Below are 19,726 nucleotides of genomic sequence, written 5' to 3'. Positions count from 1 at the left end.
GAGCCCAATACCACTGGCAATTTGGTTTTGGTTCACTGCAGAGCTAAGCAGAGAATGCAGCTGAGCCTGCCCCATCTGACATGGAGTTGCTGATAATAAATGGTTGTGTGAAGCCTTTTTAGTAATTTTTCACAGAGCAATAGAAAACGTTGCAAACTCTGCTTTGGGAAGGTAATGTCATTCATGATTATTTCTTGCTTGTCTACATCATTCTCTGACTACATTGAGCCCCATATCAGAACCAGGAGGCACATGCCCTATTAGATCTTCTTTCTCAGTGCAGCTCAGATCACACTGGATTGCTTCATTGACTTGGGCATCAGCTATCTTGAGGAGGTCAGAAAATGGAAAATGTAACGGCAGGGCAGGCATAAGGAATCTCATTTCCCCACAAAGACATTGAACTTATCGTGCACTTTGATGTCATTCTCCTAGTTACATAGCTCCACGTCTACCTCAGGCTCCAAATCACAAACAGGAAGCTCAGGTCCTATTAGATGCAGTTCCTTGGTTCAGCTCATATCACATCGGATCCCTCCATCAGTTTTAGTGTTAATCCTCTTGAAGATGTAAAGATCTGAATGATCAGATCTCAGAGAAGGGCCACAGTGATACATCTCTCCTAGTATGGCAGTTCAAATATATCTTGTACTTCAACATCGGAGTCATGTTCATGTGGCTGTTTGTTTTCATAAGCTTCCTTGTTTATTTCAGCCTCCTCATCTACTTCAGACTCCAGATCAGGATGAGCACTTGTACTGTGAGATGTTGCTTCTCAGTCATCCTAACATCCAGTTGGATCACTGCATCAACTTTCTTGCACTTCTGGGTGGGCGGGGGGAAATGGTTCTCTTCACTGTTTTAACTTGTCTGTTGGAGCTGGCTTACTGCTATAGGCTTACACCCTTTCCTCTTTACATTATTTGGCTTTAGCCAACTGAAGCTCATCTCTGACTTTATTGGTAGTTGGCAGGATTTGGGGAGCAGTCCCACATCCATTCTTTTTTTGACCTAAGGTCATCTCCACACCAGTACCTGACTTCTTCAACTTCCTCTTCTTCAATTCCCAGGTGCTGTTCCCATAGCCTCACACTTCTTTGCTCATCTGTATTTGTGATGTCCCCACCCTCAGAAAGGTGGCAGAACACACCCTGACTCTCATAAGAATGCTGGGAAATGACATTGGACTGGGCCACTTTCTCTGGTGTACTTTCATCATAGGCCAGGCAGGTCATACAAACAGATGCTTTCTTTAAAAGCCCTTCAGAATGTGACTTCGAGAGATCCACTGCCCCTTTCTACTCTTCCTTTTTCTTGAGGCAGCAGAGCTTCTGAGAGGTGTGTTTGCATTCAGAGTGTTATCAGAAGGTCTCACACCATGTAGCTACCTCTCTGGAGCCACAGATGATAAAGCACCATTGCTTTTTCCAAGAATGTTTTTGATGTGTGTGTCAACAGCAGAAGGGATACTGGTCATATTGCCTTTGTCATGGCTGATGGCTCGTACATGGGTGTATTGATTGGTGCACATGTTTCTAGCCTGCTCAGGACCAGTTTGAGTCTCTTTGTTTGCTTTCTTTTTTTAGATACCAGGGATTGAACTCAGGAGCACTCGACCACTGAGCCACATCCCCAGCCTTATTTTTTATGTTATTTAGAGACAGGATCTCACTGAGTTGCTTAGTGCCTTGCTGTCGCTGAGGCTGGCTTTGAACTCCCAATCCTCTGGTTTCAGCCTACTTACCACTGGGATAACAGGTGTGCACCACTGCCCCCAGTGTTCCTGTTTGCTTTCTTTTTCCAAATCCATTATACAGCCAAAATTGTGTAGTATGATAAAAGTTAGGGAATATAGGCCTCAGGTTAAGTGTAGACAATAGAGATTGTGGCAGCTCCAATAAATATGGAAAATACAAACTTCTATTTCTTTTTTTAAAATTTATTTTTCAGTTGTAGTTGGATATAATACCTTTATTTTATTTGTTTATTTTTATGTAGTGCTGAGGATTGAACCCAGGGCCTCGCATGTGCTAGGCTAGTGCTCTATCACCAAGCCATAGTTAGAATATATTACTTCTTTTATAACTCTTGTAGCCAGTACCAATATTCACCCAGAAAGCACCAGAATGAGCATCTACTGGTAAAAAAGAATTACTTCCAGGTCATTGTTAACTACTGCTTACCAGTTCCTTCCTAGATTTTCCTAAGATTCAACAAAGAATGGACAATGACTCCCCCACACACACAACTGAGTTAGTCTCTTTTTATTCTTTTGGTAATCTTTTCCAGAGTGAACTATTTCTGTTGTAGGTGATGAAATGTACAAGGTTCCATACTTAAAATGTTGGCACTGCTTTTTTCCCTTTATTATAAGTTAGAATTAAAACTTGTTTTTTATATTCTTGTTTTTTATTATTCCAGTTGCAGAAGTAGTTCTCACTGCAGGAGTTATCTGAAGACAGTCAGCTTTCTAATGGTGGCCTACAATCAGGCTCTAACTTTCTCCAGGAACACTACAGGTTGGATTTAATTTAAACATGTATTAAACTAAGAGAACTTCTCTCAAGTGAGTTTAAATGCACTTTAGTTTTAGGCAAACCTACATGACATTCTTAAAAAAACAATGCCTCCACTCCAAATAAATCCCTGTCAAAACAAATGTGCCCAAGATGGTTTCTTAAGTCTTGGTGTTGTGTGGATGACAAGCAGCAGTTAGTTATGATGACAGATGATAGATCCAAAGCAGCTGCCAAATTTGTTAACCTTTTTCCATTTCTTTTCTTTCTTTTTTTAGTTGTAAACGGACAGAATACCTTAATTATTTTTATGTAGTGTGGAGGATTGAACCCAGTGCCTCACAGATACTAGGCAAGTGATCTACCACTGAGCCACAATCACAGCCCCACATTTTTCCATTTCTAAACTATCCTTAAAGAAAATCATATATGGGGTCACACCATCCTCACGGTAGTCCAGGAGAGACCAGGCCATCTGGATTCATGTTTTCACCAATGAAGAATTGGTAGTCTTTGAAATTAGTTTTTGAAATAAATGTACTTGATTTGTTCTGCAGCCCCTATCATAAAAAGTTTTACTCTCTCTGGTCTCTGTTCTTCAAGTTTGTCTTTGATTGACTTCATGTAATCTTTGATGTACTTCTTGTATTCTTCTTTTGTGAAGCTGGTTTCCTGCAAGTGGTGGTTCATGACAATATCAACACCAGTGATTACTGTGCTTTTGGTACCTTCGCCCTTGGGTCCTTCGGAAGAGGCCAAATAAGCAAGTCATCAATGTTACCCTTTCTTTTACTGACCATCTTGCCCTCCATCTCCAGGCAGAGCCTGTCTGAGATCTCCCAGATCTTGTAAATACTGGAGAGTATCTCGTCAGGGCAGATGAGGTCCCAGAGCAGCGCTGAGGGGGAGGGGGGAATGGGCAGAAAAGGCCAACCCAGCCACTCCCCAACCTCATATTTGGACAATGACTTGATCAGTGGAGCCTGTAGACCCCCTTTTAACCTCTACATCTAATATCTTTTCACAAGTTAGTTTGCATTGAACTATACACCGGCCCCATGTTCAGCTGTTTTTACAAGGGAAGAAGCCAAGGTAAAGAAATGTTAAATTTTTATTCAAAATTAGATTATTAAGAATGCATGCAAGGGCCTGTGGCCAAATGCCCCTGAATTCAATCCCTGGTACCTCCCCCACCAAAAAAAAGAATGCATTCAGGGCTGGGATTACAGCTCAATGGTTGAACAGTTATCTAGAATGTGTGAGGCACTGAATTCGATCCTCAGTACCACATAAAATTAAATAAAATACAGGTATAGTGTCCATCTACAACTAAATATATATATATATATATTTTTTTAAATTTTTTTAGTTGTTGATGGACCTTTATTTTATTTATTCATATGTGGTGCTGAGAATTAAACTCAAGGCCTCACTCATGCTAGGCAAGCTCTACCACTGAGCTACAACCCCAGCCCTAAAAATATTTTTAAAAAAATAATAATGCATTCATAGTTGGGTGTGGTAATGCATACCTATAATCCCAGGTGCACAGGAGGCTGAAGCAGGAGGATCACGAATTTGAGGACAGCCTAGGTAAGTTAACAAGATCCTGTCTCAAAATAAAATAAAAAGTCTGGGGATATAGTTCAGTGGTAGAGTGCCCTGGGTTCAATCCCCAGTAAAACAAACAAACAACAACAAAAAAAAACATTAATAATAATAGCCCTCACATTTTAATTATACAGCACAGAGTTGACTTTGTTCTAATAAATAAAAATCGCCCCTATCTCAAAAAGTAAAAGAGGATATCTGGGCACAGCAGTGCATGCCTGTCATCCCAACAGCTCCAGAAGCTGAGGCAGGAGGATCTCAAGTTCAAAGCCAGCCTCAGCAACTTAGTGAGGCCCTAAGCAACTCAGTGAGACCTTGTCTCTAAATAAAAATATAAAAAGGGGCTGGGAATGTGGCTCAGTGTTTAAGCGCCCCTGGGTTCAGTCCCCTGGTACCAAAAAGAAAAAAATGAAAAGGGCTGGGAATGTCTCAGAGGTTAAACACCCTGGGTTTAATCTCCAGTACTACAAATCAATAAATAAAGTGGGTGTAGCCATATTATTTTCAGAGAGAGCAGACTTCAGAGTAATGAAAGTGGTAAGGGATAAAAAGGGTTGTTATTTAATGATAAAGGGGACAATGCCAAGAAGACACAGCAATCCTTACTGTGTATACACCTATCAAACTACTTGTCAACCAGGCGCATTGGTGCATGGATGAAATTCCAGCAGCTCAAGAGGCTGAGGCTGGAGGGTTACAAATTCCAGACCAGCTTCAGCAACTTATTGAGACCCTGTCTCAAAATAAAAAATAAAAAGGCTAGGTACATGTATGAGTGCACATATGGTGCAATGCTATATCGTGTACAACCAGAGAAATGAAAAGTTGTGCTGCAATTGTGTACAATGAATCAAAATGCATTTTGCTGTCATATATGCCTAATTAAAATTAATTAATTAAAAATAAATAAATAAATAGGGCTGGAAATGTAGCTCAGTGGTCAATGATAAAGTGCCCCTGGGTTCAATACCCAGTAGTGGGAAAACAAAAACAGACAAAACACAATTTCATCAAGTTATTTGTCAGTTTCTTTACAGTACTATAACTTTCTACTCTAACTGTATCCAAAAATAAGGTATTCTAACTTCAGAGAACCTGTAAGGAATTTTTTTTTTTTTTGTACCAGCAGGCCTTTACATGTGAGAAGATGAAGATCCTCTAGCCAAGTTGTTTGAGGTCATCTCATACCATCCTCAATAATGGCATACAAATGGCTAGGAAGCTCTAGACCATCTTCCTAATTCTTTTTTTTTTCTTTTAAAAATTATTTGTTTATTTTTGCATTACAATTCTTAATACACCATTATACCATAATTTATCTTATCTCTGATTATATATAAGGTATGTTGACACCAAATTCACATCTTCATACATGTATTTTGTATAATGATGAGTGTCTCCTTTCACCATCCATGCTATTACCCTTCTCCCTCCCTTTCCCTCCCTCCCTATCTAGAGGTAATCTTCCTCCCTTGCTCTCCCTCCCATCTTCCTAATTCTGTAAATTGATTCAGGGATGGGTTACAGAGCGATACCAAGGGGAACTATCTCTGGAACTCCTGCTAAGACTACTGTAAAGAGACAGCTCTTCTCTTGGGGTTATTATCCATACAGGCCTAGAAGTGTGGGGACCATCTGTATCAGGATGACATCATGAACTCAAAATCCCTCCTCACATACAGTTTTCTACTTGAGAAGTTACCCATTGTACACAACACACAGTACTAACTACAGAGACCATTAAAATTATCATTGCTACCTGAAGGGTAGACTGGAGAATCACCCAATTCCCCAAAGTTGTTCTTGTACCTACTTCCTATAAACGTTCATATGCTCTCCTCTTCCTTCCTCCGTGTCTGCCTTTTTGCTCTCTGAAGTTCCTTCCTATTATAATTAACCACTATTCTGTTAGAAATCCTACTTGTCTACCCTCCAGTCTTGTCCTTCATACTTTTTTTTAACTTCAATGTAGCAGCTTTCAGAATGTTTAGGTCTTAGCCCATGCCTGTATTCCCAGCAACTCCTGAAGCTGAGAAAGTAGGATCTCAAGTTCATAGCCAGCCTCAGCAACTTAGCAAAGCCCTCAACAACTTAGTGAGACCCTGTTCCAAAATAAAATTTAAAAGGCCAGGGATGTGGATGTGGCTCAGTGGTTATGTGCCCCTGGGTTAAATCCCAGTACCAAAAAAAAAGTTTAGGTCTTGTCGAAAAATATTTAACAAGGAGCACTAAATTTCAATGAAGGAAAATTTCCCACTCCAACAGGTTAACAACATAAGAGAATGCCATTTCTTTCTTTCTTCTCTCTGTGTGTGTGTGTATGGGGGGGGGGGGGGGGTTGCTAGGGTTTGAATCAGGTCATCATGCATGCTAAGTACATGTTCTACCATTGAACTAAATCTGCAGCCCCAGAATAAGATTCTTATTTGACAACTGGGAAACCCTGATCAAATCACTGCTTATTCCCTCCCTGAGTTCTTCATTTCCTCCATTTTGCAACAAAGACAGCAACATCTCTTCAGGTTGTTGGTATAGCAAATGAAAAGAATGCATTTCACATATTTAACAGAGAAACTAGCTATAACTCAAACTTTACCCCCCACACACTTTTTTTTTTTTTTAAATACTGGGGTATTGTACCCAGGATCACTTACCCACTGAGGCACATCCCCAGCCCTTTTATTTTTCATATTGAGATTGGGTCTCCTTAGTTGCTTAGGATCTCTCTAGGTTTTTGAGGCTGTTTTTGAACTTGCAATCCTCCAGCCTTCAGCTCCAAAGTCTCTGGAATTGCAGGTAGCCACCGTGCCCCTGCTCAAACTTACATTTTAACATGAAAGGCAAGCACCTTTCTCTTTTGCTGCCATCTTCTCTTTTGCTTCAGGACAGCATAAGGGAAGGGAAGTAATGGAGAAAAGGATCAGAAAAGCATCAGGCATTGGTTTATGGGGGCAGAGGGTATAATCCCACTGATCGTCTACACAGATTCCCTTACCTGTCCCAATAACACAGAGAATTGTGGACAAGATTCTGGAACCAAAGACCTGAGAACAGCGGGCCCATGGCCTGCATTAAAAAAAAAAAAAAAAAAAGGCTTGGCTTTACTACCTGCATTTTCAAGGCTGAAAGGTCTCAGGACAGGGCAGCAGCACCCATCCCTGTAAACTGCTGCGGAGGCAGAAAAATCATCCCAAACCCCCTTTTGAACTCTAGGCCTAGGTGTCAGGTTCCAGAGCTTTTGCTTGCTGCCCACCTGTGAGGACGGTGCTTCAATGATCAGAGAAGACTGGCCCAGGCAGCTGTCTGAAGGACAGAGGTCTGAGCTCTGTCCTCCAATGAAACGCTCTGTGGGACCCCAAGTCTAAAGGAATCGCGCCCTCCTGGGCTACACTCAAGGGCATCTGTGCGGGCCTATTTATCCGGCCCTCATCCTCAACTTCTCCAGCAAGCCCATCTTTCCTCTTCTCACCCCAAAACAGTCCCCAGACCAGGAGAGTCAGTCCTTGAAAACCTTTCCCCTGGTTGACACTGTTTCCCTCCCTTATAACCAGGGCAACCCACAGCCCCAGGGCCACCACACCTGATCTCTGCATCGCTATCACAGGCTTACTCCAACAAGACTCCTGGAACCTGCAGCGCCTCTGATGGGGACTGCTATGGTGGCTCCAGCTTTTATAAGCATCTTGGAACCATCAGGAGCCGCCTTTGGCGCGAGCGCAGCCTTTGGGCAGTGCGCGTGCGTGGATCACGCTTTCAGGTACAAGTTGAGCGTGCTTTCTCCTGCGTATGTCAGCTTCTCATAATTCTTTATGGTCGTCCGTAATTTTCCTCTTTAATACTCATTTTGTCCAGGTTATGACCCTCAGGTTCTGTTCTTCTTATCTACCTACACTCCCTGTGCATTTTCACCCAAGTATTCACGTACAACCATCATACTGCACACTTCCAAATCATCATTTCCGTTCGGTGTACCGAAGTTTTATTTCAACAAAATACTTGTTGTTGGGATATGGATGCACAATGATTTCTTTAAGGGATCCAGGATGTGTTTACTAAGGTAATTAAGGTAAAATGAGGTCATGGGGCGAGACCTAATTAAATATGACTGACATCCTTTATTTATTTAAAATTTTTATTGGTGTGTTGTAATTATACATGATAGTGTGATTCATTATGCTATGTTCGTACACATAACAATTTGATCAGTCTCCTTCCAGAGTACTTTACCTTTGTTTTTCCTCCTTGTACCCCCAAACCACAAGCTCTACGCTATTGATTTCCCCTCTATTATTATTTGTATTATTTAATTAGTGCATTGTCATTGCATACATAATTATAATTGTACATGGACATAGCATAATTTGGTAGATTTCGTTTCTTGGTCCTTCCCCATGCCCTCCCCTGGAATTTGCCCTTTATTTTTTGGAAGAGTCTCTGTTATTTTCATAACAGGGATCACTATTATCTTGTCTCAGTGAGTCTGATTTTAGTGACCTTGTCATTCTTGACTCTGGCTAGTTGGTAGCTCAGCCTTCTAAGACTATGTGGTCTTCATAGTATAAGACTGAGAGCTAGCTTGGCTAACTCCTTTTGGTAGCATGAGCACCCCATTTGAGACTGGTATCCAAAGTGAGGGCAGTCTTATGTGACTAAGTCCTTTACCTATGGGGACTCCATTAACTCTGGGTCTTGACTGTCAATAATTGAATGGAATCATTGGACATGGAGCTGGTGCAGGAGAATTGGTTGTTGTTTGGAAAAATCAGAACACGTGGTATCAGAAAATGGAATAATGTCTAGAATAGCCCTCGCTCAGGGAAACCTGTAGTTTAGGAAAAGAAAGCATATAAAGGAGCGGGTGTGCTGCATGAATTTCACTCCCAGGCAGTTGGTTTACATGATACATAAGAAAATGTAGACTGAAAAGAGAGAGAGAGAGAGAGAGAGATAAAAACAGTATTGGGTAAAGGACTAAGCTCAAATTTCAGATGGTTTGAACTTTGGTCACTAGCGTCCAAGGCACCCTTAGTAGAACATGTTATGTTGGGACAGCACACCTCTAAGACCTTTGGTCACTGAAAAGGTAGTATTCGTGGGAGCAGGACAAAAGCAAGAAACCTCTGAAACCAGGGTTTATAGTATGAGGCAGTCTTTTTATACCTCTACCCCCCTGGATTAAACCCATGGGTGATATATCACAGATCCACATCCCAGCCCTTTTTATTTTTATTTTGAGGCAAATTGCCGTGGTTGGCCTTGAATTTGGAATCTTCCTGCTTCAGTCTCCCAAGTCTCTGGAATTATAGGTATGCACGGCTGTCTCATCCGTTTGATGTTGTGAAGGAGGCAGGTTATCGTGGGTCTTCAGTGCTTCTTCTGATCTTCCTTTCTTAGCCCTGAAGTTGTTGACATTTGAGGAAAGAAGCTGGTCAAAGATAAGGAGAGGAGGAGGAAGCCAACCTGGACAGAGTAGGGGCTTGAGAGGAGAGTCACACAGAACCTGCCCTTAAGCATACCTAAGAGTACTGAGAGTTAAATCAGCAGAAAAGAGGAAATTGGTTGAGAAAAGTGGTGGGATAGAAAGCCACAGGTGATAACTGAGCAGTTTGAAAGGGAAGGGGACACTGGGTATGGTAGCACACCGTTGTAATCCCATCGATTCAGGAGGCTGAAGCAGGATGATTGCAAGTTCAAGGCCAGCCTCAGCAATTTAGTGAGGCCCTAAGCAACTTAGTGAGACTTTGTCTCAAAATAAAAAATAATAATAATAATAAAATGGGGATGGAGTTCAAGGGTAGCCTTGAGTGCAATCTCCAGTACAAAAAATAAAAAAATAAATAACATTATTCTTTCCTTGTGTGGGGTAGAAAGACATAGGATAGTAGTTAACAGGAGTTGTAGGTGGTAAGAAGGGTTGTAATTTTTTTTTTTAAGACTTAGGGATTTGTCACAATGACCCAATTCAGGCAAGATGACAAATGTCACAGACTCTTCAGGAATGAAGGTATGGGTCACACCTCCAGGTAAAGAGCCAAAACCTGCTAAGATGCTTGCTGAAGGTAGAGGGAATACAGAATGGGTAGTAGAAGAAGGTAGTTATAAATACTAACTACAGCCATATGACCAGTTACAGAAACAAGGATTGTAATTACCACTGATAATTCTTCCCTATTCCATTCAGAATATTTTTGGCATATTTCCACATTCATTAAGAGGAAATTATTATTACTCTCCTGTTATTCATCATGTAATGTAATTTTGATTGACTTAACATCAGCAATGTTTTTGTTTTTTTCTATTCTTTTTCCTCTGGAGAAAGAACTAGTGCATTGGTTGATAGTTATGTTGGGTGGAATTATGACCTCAATAGTGTGTTTATTTGGAGATTAAATATGATGTTAAGATTCATATTTGAATATCAAGTTGAAAAGGGGTGGACTTGTACTAAGTAACTTGAATCCTCAACTTGATTGGTTGCAGGGATTGAGAGGATTATGGGTGTGTCAATGAGGCTGTGTCTAGGAATGATTGGCATGTGGAAGAGCTAACTGAAATGGAGACCCTCCCTAAGCATGGGCAGCACCGAACAATAGGTTGATGGCTTGGATAGAATAAAAGTTGGAAGAACAAGGAAACAGGAGCAGAATTCAAGCAAGATTCTTCTTCAATGGCTGCTACCATCATCTGAGGATATTGATTCTCTAGAAGGCTTAGGTCTCAGACTAGGGTAGCACTGTTGATCCCCCTTTTTCTAAGGCTTTAGCCTCTTGGACTGTGCAGCTACTGGTTCTTCCAGCTCTCCAGCCTGCAGATGGCCAACCTAATAACTCCCCCTTTTTATAATTATACTTACATTATGGCAAGATTGCAATAAATCACCGAGTGGATCTTAAAAAAAGAAAAAGAAAAAAAAAGATTTAGGAATTTGTATTTCCCAAAGGGAGTGAGAATAAATGTTTGAGTGGGTATTCTGAGGAGGCAGGAAAGGAGCCTAAGTACAGTAATTTTTCTTGGTCAGAAAAAAGTCAGATGTTTGAGACTAGTGGGAAATGCAATCCCCAATTCAGGATTTTTTTTTTTTCTTCAGTACTGGATTGAACCCAGGGTCTTGCTCTTTTTATTTTATTTTATTTTATTTTTTATTTATTGGAGATTGGGGAAGAGGGGATATGGCCAGTGTGTCATTGGGGGGTTCTTCTTCCTGCCACCTGAAAACTTAAAGTCTAAAATAATTAGTGAAGAACAAAACACAGAGTCAGAAATATATTTACAAAAGACCTAAGCAATCTCATTCTACTTGGGACCTCATTTTGCTCTGAAACTTAACCTCTGACCTACTGCAGTCCTAAAGTCAGGAAAATACCACAGAAAAGCTCTGTGGAAACAGTTCTCGGAAAAGCCGCAGATGGTGATTGCCTAAGATAGGCCAAGATATCGAAATATCTGAGATTCCAGATGGCCCCCACCTAGGTGTGGTGACCAATATCTAAACTAGAAGCCCTGCAGTTTGGCACGTACCCCCCTTGCGACATCCTCACGATTTAAACCAATCAACTTTAAGTCAACCCCTTGAACTAACCAATAATTCTTTCCAGATTCTTTCCCTCCACTTGATACGCTAATCATGTTTTAGAGTTGTTGTTTGATTTTCCCTTGGTGTGTGATGATTTGCCAAGAGATGCTATGATGCATGTGGGGGTCCCTGCCTTCTCCAAAGAATGTATAATACTACTGCAAACCCTGGGCTCGAGGCCTCTCAGTGTCACTAGTTGCTGTGTGCGGGCGCGCAGAGGACCAAGCTAGCTCGCAATAAATGCCTCTTTGCTGCTTACATTGATCTTGGTCTCTGGTGGTCTTTTGGGGGTCCCGAATTCGAGCATAACAATACATCCAGTCCACACAAGAGCTGGAACTAAACAAGGGAAAGATGCCCCCCACCCCTGATTTATTTAAGGAGGTACATCAAAGGCAGAGATAAGGTTCCAAGGGCGGAGTCTTGCTTCATAATGTCTTTTAGTCAGCAGGCTGATTGGCATCTTGGCAGCTCACGCCCATCTCAGATGCTGTGTGGGTCTCGACAGATCGGGATAGAAATTCACAATGTCCCTGGTCAATTGACTAGAGAAAATGTCCACTGATCATTTCCAGACACCAGATGTTTCTATCCACTAGGCTTCCATGCATGGTGACCCACATGGAACCCATGGATGGGCTTACAACGGTGTGTGTGTGTGGGGGGGGGGGTTGTTAGACCAGGACGCAAGAAAAGACCACTGACTCCAATTAAAATCAAATTAAAGCAAGCTTATTATTTCGACTGGCCAGGCTGCCTCTCCCACCCAAAACCTCGGGAACAAGACAACAGCCGCAGCTTTCCTGCAGCCCAGCTTTATAGCCCAGAAAGTTACACAAAGGGGGGTTACAGATAACAGAACTCTGAGGAGCATAACACTAATGGTAGTTTACATTTTTGCTGGCCCCAATATCAGAATTTATGAAGGTCATTAGAGCCTCAGAAAGGGTTGTTATCTGGCCAGGGAAGACCAAGATTTGTGAGGCGTTACTAAAGTTTCAGAGAGGGCTGCTATCTGGTCAGAGAGCCAGGCATGGGTGAGTTCAGGGCACGGGCAGGCATTCCAAGCAGGTTCAGAATTTGCAGTAATTTATAGTAAAGCCGAAATTATCTTTTCATGGCTTTGTGGCGAGATGGCTCCCAATTTTAAGAAAAGATCAGGTTGGGTCTATCAGGGGGATTGAACTGAGGGGCACTTGACCCCTGAGCCATTTATTTTGAGACAGGATTTTGCTAAGTTGCCCAGATTGGCCTCTATCTTGCCATCTTCCAGCCTCAGCCTCCCAAGTAGCTGGAATTGCAGGTGCGTGCCACTGTGCAGAGCCCCAATTCAGAAATCAAAGTGTATTAGCATCTGATGACCTTTTATTCATTTCCCCTGGGTAGATGTAGGAATAAGACTTGAAGGAAGCATTGAAGTTTGGAATGACTGAGTGTATTATCAGATGGAGATTGTGTTTGAGCAGAAACAGCAGTTTCTGAAACAGAATAAAAGTTTTTCTTTCATACAAAAACTGTGGGGCTGGGGCTATAGCTCTGTGGTAGAGCGCTGTGCCTAGCATGCCCAAGGCCCTGGGTTCCATTCATTACCTAAATTCCAAAAACAAAAAACCCTTGAAGATAGGCTACCTGAAGGCTAGTTTCGAGGTTTCTTGGTATCAGTAAGAACCCAGTCTCCACAGATTTCACTGAGATCTCTGAATTTGGATATTTTCCTATCAACTGAGGCATTTTGTGTGAGAGGGTGTATAATGCCTGAGGTTTTTTAATGATTGCTATTTATATATTGAGGTTCCAGTTTGTGAACTGCATTCTCCACTCAGGATTCCAAATCACTATTATTGTCTTCATCTCTGTTTTCAGGTGAGGACATCGAGATTTGGAGATGCTAATTAATCCACCTGTATTGGAGAAGTTGCCATCATAGTAGTTGGGAGAGGAGTAACCTGAGATCTTTGGATTCCTAAACCCAGTGCCTTTCCTGTTGTTAGGGTAGTCATTATTGCCCTCATTTTGATATTCTCTGTCCTGCTTTAAAATAGATGGATTCTATTTTCCTCTCAGTTGACACTTTTGATCCCAGATGTAGAATTCATTTTTTTTTTCTTTGCTGTGCTGGAATTCAACCCCAAGGCTTCATGCTTGTTAAGCAGCCCTCTACCACTGAGCAATATTCCTAGCCCCTTTTTAAAGATTTTGTTATTTGGTTTCTGGTACTGGAGATTGAACTCAGGCACCACCAGCTATACCTTTAACTAGATGGAAAATTTAAACATTAAGTGTAAAGATTGTCTTCCCTTTTGTTTTAGTCAGCTTATTCGCTGCTGTGACTAAAAGGACTCAACCAGAACAACTATAGAGGAGAAGTTTATTTAAGAGCTCACAGTTTTTAGTTCATAAACAGCAGGCTCCATTCCTTGGGGCTCAAGGCAGGGCATCATGGCTGGAAGAGTGTGACAGAGGGTAGCAGCTCACATGCCAATCAGGAAGCAGAGAGAGTCCACTCACCAGATACAAAATATATACCCAAAGCCAGGCCCCAATTCCCACCTCCTCCAGCCACACCTCACCACTTCAGTTACCCCTGTTAATCCCTATCAGAGGATTAAAACACTGATTAGGTTAAGACTCTCACAACCCAATAGTTTCTCCTCTGAATCTTCTTGCGTCATCTCACATGTGAGTATTTGGGGAACACCACATCTAAACCATAACACCTTCCTCACCTTGAGCCTCTTTAACATTAAAGATGCAGGGCCTCACTAGTAGGCTCATTCATCCACTGCACAAATATTTGAGTACCAAAAAGAGACACGTACAATTCTAGCCCTAAGGAAAGGGCAGAGAAAGAAAACAAAGTGATTTTCCTAGAAAGCCTGATTTCTTGTCAATATTTGCAATAAGATGTGATTTTAAATTATCAGATTGGGGGTGGGGTATAAAAAGTCCAATAACACCGAAGGTCAAGGCAGATGTGCAGTCACAGGAACCTGTATACACTGTTCAGGGGAATGCAAATCAGTAAAATGGCTTTATAGAGAAAGTTTGAAGTATCTAAAAAGTTAAAATGGTCAGGTGTGGTGGCACATGCCTATAATCCTAGCTACTTGAGAGACTGAGACAGAAAAATGACAAGTTTGAGGCCAACCTGGATAGCGAGATCCTATTGTCAAGAGCCATCTGTGGGCTGTATGTGGATGGCATTGCAGCCTAGTGAATAGGAGAATCTGGTGTCTAGGAACTTACAGTGGACATTTTCTCTGGCTGACTGCCCAACACATTATGAGCCCTATTCAAGCTCTGCCTGATCCCACACAGCACTGGAGATGAAGTGACCTGCTATAGCCATACAGCCTCTCAGAGATGGGTGTGACCTGCCAAGATGCCAATCAATCTGTTGACTGCAAGACACCATGAAGCAAGACCCCACACCGAAACCTAATCCCTGCCCTTTAATGTACCCCCTTAAATAATCCAGAGGAACCATTTTCTTATTGTCCAGCTCCAGCTCCTGTGTGGCCTGGATCTATCAGGAGCTGCAGGCTTCCTCTAATACTATCTTTTCTGGCTCTTTGTCTTTTGTTTGTCACCAGTTATTTCTGACTTTAAATTCTTAGGAAGCTTATCCCTCTGAGCAGGCAAGAGTTCTGTGGCAATGTGCTGCACCCCACCACCACCACCACCCCGCCCTTGATACCATATCTCAAAATAAATAACATTTCTTTAGAAAGGGCTTGGGATGAAGCCTCAGTGATAGAGCTTATCTAGCACGCTATGGCCCTGGGTTCAATCCTTAGTACCACAAAATAAATACATTAAATAAAGTTGAAAAAGTGTCAACCCCTGTGAACTACCAGTTCTTCTAGAAATATCTTAGGAAAATATCTTGCATATGCATACACATTCATTTAAAATATTTGTCATAGCAGCATTGCTTATAACAAAAAAAAATTGAAACCACCTGTATGTCCATGAAATGAGAATGGACAAATAAGTTATAGATAAATGGTAAAATACTATATAGGAGTTAAATGAACTGGAACTACATCTATCTACACGAATAAATCTCAAATACACAGTTTTAATTTAGAATTTATGAATATCTTAATTTTATAATTTTTCTTAATATTGTAACTGATTTATTTATATTTCTAACTTGTTTAGAAGTATATAGGAAGACTATTGGGATCTGCATATTAATTTTAAATCCTAGCAACTTTGATAAAATCTCTTTGGTTTCCATTTTGGGCAGATTTAACTAGATTTTTCACATAGTATTTTTTCCTCCTTTCAGTAGATATCTTCTCATTTGTCTTATTTGTTTTAATCTGTTAAAATCTTCAGCATGGGAACTGGGGTGGTGGTGCAGTGGTAGAGCCCTTGACTAGCATGTGTGAGGCACTGGGTTCATTTCTCAGCACACATATAAATAAACAAAAATAATAAAGTTCTATCAGCAACTAAAAAAAAAGTTTAAAAAAAACCTTCAGCATAATATTGAATTTAAAATGATAGCAGAGGGCTGGGGATATAGCTCAGTTGGTAGAGTGCTTGCCTCGCATGCATAGGGCCCTGGATTCAGTCCCCAGCACCACAAAAAAAAAAGATAGCAGGTTTTGTCTTATATTTAATTACTAGGGATTCAATAGAAGTTATAATTGTAGTTTATTTTATAAATGACATTTATCACGTCAGTAGGGTTTTTTATTACTAGTTGGCTGGGAAGTGTTAGATTTTTGAATAAGTATTGTGTTTTATCAAATGGTTTTCTGCATTAATTTAAATAATCATGTTGTTTCTCCTTTGCTTTGTTAATCAAGCATACTTTTTTTCTTTTTTCTCCAATTCTATCCCCAGGGCAACACTACAACTGAGCTACAGTTGCAGCCCTTTTTATTTTTTATTTTGAGACTGGGTCTCACTAAGTTGCCAAGGTTGGCCTTAAACTTGTGGTCCTCCTGCTTTGGTCTCACCAGTCACTAGAATTACAGATGTGTTTCATTGTGCTCATCAGTAATGCTCATATCATACTGGGGATTTAACCCAGGGTGCTTTATCACCGAACCACATCCCTAGCCCGTTTTTACTTTTTTATTTACAGACAGGGTCTTGCTAAGTTGCTTAGGGCCTTGCTAAGTTGCTGAGGCTGGCCTCAAACGTGTAATCCTCCTGCCTCAGCCTCCGGAGCTGGGCAGTAATGCACATTTCTTAGTAGATTTTTCTCTCATTAAACTAAAAAAATTAGTTTAAAAAAATTGACCTTATATTCCTGGGATACTCCCAACTCAGTCATGATATATTTTAATTTGTAGGATTCTAATTTCTGATATTTAGGATTTTAGAATCTAGGATTAGAAATGAAATCATTTATAACTTCCAATTCTCATATGGTATATGGTTTCAAGAGATCTTAGCCTCATCAAATAGGTAATATAACTTGTCATCTTTTCTGTTGTGTACAGCAATTTTCAGAAGAGAATTTTCTATCTGTTCCTTGAAAATTTGGTAGAAGTTCTCTGAAAGAATGTGTTGTATATTTTATTTTGGTAGAAAGGCTTGAATAGAGATGCATTTTATCTAATGATCATAAAAATCTATTCATTTTTTTAACTTTTATTTTGGAGTATGTATGCTACTGGGGATTAAACCCAGGGCCTTGCATGCACATGCTAGGCAGGTCCTCTATTACTGAACTACATCTCAGGCTGGCCTCAAATTTACAGTCCTCTTGCCTCAGCCTTCCAGGTACCTGGGATTACAGGTGTGTACCATTGTGCCCAGCCTTCTAAATACTTTTTAGTTTTATTTTACAAGTTTTGATATGTGGTGTTATCATAGTCATTAGTACCTATATATTTTCTAACTTCTATTATTTGCTCTTTTTTTTTTTTTTTTTTTTTTTTACTATTTACAGTATTTCTCCTTTTGTTTTCTGTAATTAATAAGAGGTAAGTTTTTCTCCTTTCCTTTCTTTTCTTATTTATTTATTCATTTATTTTGAGACACCTCTTGTTATATAGCCAAGTCTGGCCACAAACTCCTGACCTCAAGCGATCTTCCCACTTCAGCCTCCTGAGTAGCTGATACAACAAGGACTTGCTACTATGCCCAGCATTAAGTTTTCAATTTATAAACATTGGACTATTTTGATTATTATTTTGTTGATGTCTATCATATCTATTTATATTAAATGTCTAATTATATTAAATTTCAGTCAAAGAATTTGTTTTGTAAGCTACCAATACTTTACTTTTTGTTTGGACTTGCTTTATGTCTATATATATATATATTTTTTTTTTTCAAGTTTTATAAATGATTTATATTACCTGGAAAAGAAGTTTATTCAAATCAAATTTTTTGGTTCAAATTCTCTGAACACTTACTAATTTTTGGTCTATCTCATGAATAAGTGAAAAGTAGAGATTTTTGGTTTTGATTTTGTTTTTATTATTTATTTATTTATTTTTGTTATTTGGTGTGGGGTTTTGTTTTGTTTTGTTTCATTGCTGAGCACTGAACCCAGCGGCACTTAACCACTGAGCTATATCCCCAGCCCTTTTTATTTTTTATTTTGAGATAGGGTCTCTATAAATTGCTAAGATTGACCTCGAACTTGCAATCCTCCAGCCTCAGCCTCCAGTAGCTGGGATTACAAATGGGTGCTAATATGCCCAGGTGTATGTTTAAAATCCCCCATTATGAGATATGATTTTTTTGTTTTGTTTTGTTTTGATTTGTTTTGTGTGGTGCTGGGGATCTAACACAGGGTCATATATATATATGGTGAATTCATGGCTTTAATATACATATAGATGGATAGATATAAAAATATATGTACAAGGGCTGGGGTTGTGGCTCAGAAGTAGAGCACTTATGTAGCCCATGTGAGGGACTAGGTTTGATTCTCAGCACCACATAAAAAATAAAGACATAGTGTCCATCCACAGCTAAAAATATGTTTAAAACTATATATGTGGGTGGGAGAGGAAGGGAGGGGGCAGGGGGTTAGCAATGATGGTGGAATGTGATGAACATCATTATCCAAAGTACATGTATGAAGACATGAATTGGTGTGAACATACTTTATATACAGAGATATAAAAAATTGTGTTCTATATGTGTAATAAGAATTGTGATATATTCCATTGTCATGTATTTAAAAAATAAAAGCAATTAAAAAAATAAATATTAGAAAAAATATATATATATATATGTACATGGGTGTATACATGTATTTACATATATACAAATGTCACTCCATTTTTTTTCTTTTTGTGATGCTAAGAATTGAACCTAAAGCCCAGGGTCTAGGTGAGTACTCTAGAGCTACATTTTGGGGTGTCTCTCTGTTTTTAAATAGAAAGAATAAGTGTTCAGCAGTAGGAATTTGTGTGACTTGTGTTTGTTCCCATAATAACATTTATATATGTGTGTGCAGGTATATGCTTACATCTGCTTACATTGTGTTTTGTTTGCTGAAAAGGCCTAAATCAACAATACCTCAGGAATAAAGAGCACAACTTGTTCCCAGAGCTTGTTTCTAAATACTGTTCTCTACTAAAAGGAATCAGAGCTTTTTGGAGAAATTGCTGATTCTAGAGCTCAGGCAGGACAATCAAGATGAGCCTGGAATATCTTAAGCCAAAAGATAAGGGGACACAAAGAATAAGGGGACACACTGAAAGGACACAGGAGCTGGGTGTGGTTGTGCACACTTGTATTCCCAGCAACTCAGGAGGCTGAGAGGCAAGAGAATCACAAGCTTGAGGCAACCTCAGCAACTTAAGACCCCAAGCAACTTAGTGAGACTTTGTCTCAAAATAAAAAATAAAAAGGGCTGGGGATATAATTCAGTGGTAAAACATCCCTATGTTAAATTTCTAGTATCCTCTGCAAAAAAAAAAAAAAAGTTCATAGGAGTCAGCTCCTATGGCCACCTACTTGCCAAATCTGAACACATGAGCATTTAAAGAAAGAATGATAGTTAATAGGTCATAACCCATTTTTAAAAAGAGTCTCAGGGCTG

General features: G+C 40.0%; 1 protein-coding gene and 1 pseudogene across 12 annotated transcripts in view; one reads left to right on the top strand and one right to left on the bottom strand.

The window, feature by feature from the left end:
- The window catches only part of Rp9 (RP9 pre-mRNA splicing factor), a 41,650-nt gene extending 22,420 nt beyond the window's left edge, over positions 1-19,230 (top strand). For 3 of the 12 annotated variants that reach the window (XR_011707903.1, XR_011707912.1, XR_011707904.1), the window contains 4 exons: positions 2,422-3,608; positions 4,061-4,109; positions 7,679-9,433; positions 17,615-19,230. The gene's annotated coding sequence lies outside the window, so the exon portion shown is untranslated. Of the gene's footprint in view, positions 1-2,421; positions 3,609-4,060; positions 4,110-7,678; positions 9,434-13,563; positions 13,693-17,614 lie in introns of all 12 variants that reach the window. The other 9 variants (XR_011707914.1, XR_011707905.1, XR_011707910.1 and 6 more) reach the window with 9 other exon arrangements.
- LOC114096170 (translationally-controlled tumor protein-like) lies at positions 2,847-3,316 on the bottom strand (annotated as a pseudogene).
- Positions 19,231-19,726: the final 496 nt, after the last annotated feature.

This window comes from Marmota flaviventris, chromosome 1, assembly GCF_047511675.1.
Source record: "Marmota flaviventris isolate mMarFla1 chromosome 1, mMarFla1.hap1, whole genome shotgun sequence".
In the NCBI taxonomy this organism is placed as follows: domain Eukaryota; kingdom Metazoa; phylum Chordata; class Mammalia; order Rodentia; family Sciuridae; genus Marmota; species Marmota flaviventris.
This window is presented reverse-complemented; position numbering and strand designations above follow the sequence as displayed.